The sequence below is a fragment of the Nannospalax galili genome, unplaced genomic scaffold (assembly GCF_000622305.1).
Source record: "Nannospalax galili isolate Female #2095 unplaced genomic scaffold, S.galili_v1.0 scaffold441, whole genome shotgun sequence".
Classification (NCBI taxonomy): Eukaryota; Metazoa; Chordata; class Mammalia; order Rodentia; family Spalacidae; genus Nannospalax; species Nannospalax galili.
The window spans coordinates 8,734,606-8,738,374 of record NW_008348089.1 but is presented as its reverse complement, the minus strand read 5'-3'; the positions used below and the strand labels follow the sequence as shown (position 1 = coordinate 8,738,374).

At 43.8% G+C, this 3,769-nt stretch overlaps 1 pseudogene; it reads right to left on the bottom strand.

The window, feature by feature from the left end:
- Positions 1-818: 818 nt before the first annotated feature.
- Positions 819-1,954, bottom strand: LOC103743406 (annotated as a pseudogene).
- Positions 1,955-3,769: the final 1,815 nt, after the last annotated feature.

Here is a 3,769-nt window from a genome sequence, read left to right as displayed (position 1 = left end):
CCTCCCTGTAGCCCCAGCTGTCCTGGAACTCACTATGTAGACCAGGCTGGCCATGAACTCACAGAGATCCGCCTGCCTCTGCCTCCCGAGTGCTGGGATTAAAGGTGTGCGCTGCCACGCCTGGCTATTTTCCTTTATTTTTATAGTTACTTATTGGAGACCTCAGAGATTATTTGGTGGGTAAAGGTCCTTGTCAAAAGTCTGATGACCTGAGGTCAATTCCTGGAACTCACAGGATGAAGAAGAGAACTGACTCTAGCAACTTGTCCTCTGACTTCCAATACACAGGCCATGTCACACTCATGCACACACAAACACACACAATAAATGAATAATGCAAAAAATAATTAAGCTTTTATTAGCCTTTGTTGTAAATTATTTTGTTTTCCTGTATAAAAAGGGACTCCAATATAAAGTAGGGAGAAAAGAGGATATATCCTTTAGCTCTGAGAAATAGGAGGGTGGGTGGGGAGTGTCATTTAAGGCTTAAAAATATTCTTTGTGGGGCTGGCGAGATGGCTCAGTGGTTAAGAACACTGACTGTTCTTGTAGAAGCCCAGGGTGCAAATCCCAGCACCCACATGGCAGCTAACAACTGTCTGTAACTCCAGTTCTAGGGGATCCGACAGCCTCTTCTGTCCTCCTTGGGCATTGCACGACATGGGTGCACTTACCTACATGCAGGCATAACACTCATACACATAAAATAAAAATAATAAATAAAATATTTAAAAATATATATTCTTTGTAAAAATTGGAGGAGGCCCCACAGCTTCAGGGAAGGCAGAGTTCACCTTCTCAGTGGGGGTTCTCTCCACTCAAGAGTCCAGAGGGGGGAAAGAGCACAGTACTGCTCCCTCAGGATCACCTTCTTCCTTGTGTAGGTTAGAGTGCTGCTGGGCTGCGAAGGCAGAGGTTCACTTATGTGGTTTAAAAGCCAGCATTTCCAGCAGCAGCTGTCTCCAGACTCCTTCATCTCTGGCACCACTGACTGCACAGGTGGAAGCCCTCTGGGGGGAAAAGGCTCCTGGAGTAGAGATGCATACCGAGGCCAATTGTCTTCTGCAGGCAATCCAATCAGATAAAAGATTTTGCCTAGCTGGTCAGCTTCCGATTGCCACAGGAGAGGCTTTCATTGAAACAAACATCTCTGCTAAGATAACAGCAACGTGCCACATGTCCCCAGGTGTTGCATAGGTAGACCGCAGAGCTTCAGGAGAACAGCTATGAACCAGAGTGCAACAACCACAGGTGTGAGGGGCATCTGGTAGCTGTAGATTTTGGCCAGGTCAAAGTCAGCCAGCTTGACTGAACTTCACCAGAATGTTCTCTTGCTTCAGGTATCAGTGAACAATGCATGTTGCATGAAGTAACCCTATGCTCTTAAAAACTGGTGTATCAGATCCTCGATGGTCTCAACTGGCAAGCCTGGTGGGGGTGCTTTGTCCAGGTATGTCCTTAGGTCCTGGTCTACACGCTCAAACACTAGGGTCACTTTGATATCTCCATCAGTTTGGGAAGTCGCACAAACATCTGTCAACCAGACAGCAATTGGAATGCTCAGAAGCCTCCAGCATCCTCAGTAAGGCCACCTCACAAACTGTGCTGATGGGAAGGCCCCTTCCAACTGCTCCTCCATTGGGGACTCTCGCAATCTTGAGGATCACAAAGTGGCCACTGTGGGGATCACAGGCATTGTACACCATCCCATAGGCACCGAAACCAATTTCAGCCACTGACTCATATTGAGAGGTAGCCATTCTTGCATCAGGGGATACCCTTATACCTAGCCAACAGCTGGGCTGTGATTGGTTATCAGGACTCAGGAACCAGTTCATGCTGTGCCATGAGTCCCCGGCAGCTGGACTGTATGGGCCAGTAAACTATTCTTTAAGCACTGTAACTCAGAAAGGTACAGGATCATATATACAGCCTTGAGAAGCCTGTACTTACACTTGGGTGTGACTTTTTTTTTTTTTTAACTAGTATCTTTCTTTTCCATTAACCTGTGTGCTTAAGATCTGTGTTAGAAATGTCTTGTAATAAATCACAACTGTGATTAATATGGGCTCATCTTGAAATTCTATTTCATTGCAAAGCCAAAAATACAGCTTTATTTTAGTGGAGGTCTCTGTGGGCAGCAGTGTGGAGCTGCCTCTGCCCCAGTCATGGCTGACAAGATAACAGGAGTCATAGGTCCCACTTAAGGAACGATAAGGAGCCAGTTTTCCTTGCAACATGACTCCATGATGATGCGTTGGTAGCAGTCTTGAACAATACAAGCACAGTGAAGTGTCTTACCTGATGGCAGGGAACAAGCCATGTACTGGAAATGTTACTGTGTGTATGTAGATTTGTTCTTTGTTCAAATAAGGTGCAGTGAGAATAAAGCTGCTCCACTTTCCTACCCATCGCTTCCCTACCCATCTGCTTCCTTTTGTACCCATTTGCTTTCCTACCCAGACCTTCTTGTCAGCAGTTAAGCACTCCCTGAGAAGGTATGGACAAGCCCAGACTTCAGGCTGTGATCTTGATCCAGGGGCCTTTTCCTTTAGCTATTTTGTAGCTGTCCCGGAAGATCAAGGCCAAAGCATAAATAATGAAATATTTTTTCTTTCTTAAAATGGTAATTTTTAAAAAGAGGTAGAAGAGCTGGAAGCCTTTCCTTATTCAGGATCTGAGAGCCAGCTAGAGGAAGTGTCAAAACCTGCTCAGTTGTTAAAGTCAAAAAGATTAGACTTGAAATCAAAGCATAAAAGGACTCCCAGAATTTAAATCCAATGAGCCATATCTGTCAGTCCTCAAGACAGAGAACATTTGAGTTATTCTTGAAATGCAGCACTCTATTTCATTTTATTTTTAAATATTTTATTATTTTTATTTTATGTGTATGAGTGTATTGCCTGCATGTATGAGTGCACCCATGTTGTGCAATGCTGCGGAGGTCAGAAGAGGGCTTCAGATTCCCCTGGAACTGGAGTTATGGACAGTTCGTAACCACCATGTGGGTGCTGGGAAGAGAACCTGGGTCCTCTGCGAGAATGGTTAGTGCTCTTAACTGCTGAGCCATCTTTCCAGCCCCCTATTCTTTATTTTAAATGGCTTCAGTAAATAAGTTTATTTTATATGAAAGACAAAAACAAACTTCTGAGAATTAACAGTGCTCCTGACTTTCTAATACAATCTGAATGGTCTATATCAGCTTTTTGCTGGGAAAATTAAACTTCACTACAGAGAAAGGATTGCTGATGGTGACCAATCAGAGGACAATGAAGGTTTCATTTTTGGGTGGGGTGAATTGTAGCCTCAGCTGACCTGGAACTTGCTGTGTAAACCAGGCTGGCCTCGATCTCACAGAGATCTACCTGCCTTTGCCTCCTGAGTGCTGGGATTAAAGGCATGCACCACCATGTCTGGAGATAATAGAAGTTTTAAAAATATCAATATAATAATTCATTCATGACTTTTTGTTCATTCTTTTTCCTACTTTGAATAGTTCATTAAGTCACAAATTAGTACTGCTACCATATTTATTATTTTTTTATTTTATGTGTATGTGTGTTATGCCTGCATGTATGTGCATGCACCCATGTTGTGCAGTACCCAAGGAGGACAGAAGGACATGTCCAATTCCCTGGAAATGGAGTTATAGACAGTTATTAGCTGCCATGTGAGTGCTGGGATTTGAACCTGGGTCTTCCGCAAGAATATTTAGTGCTCTTAACTGTGGAGCCATCTGTCCAGCCCTGCTACCTTATTTTTTTGAAAA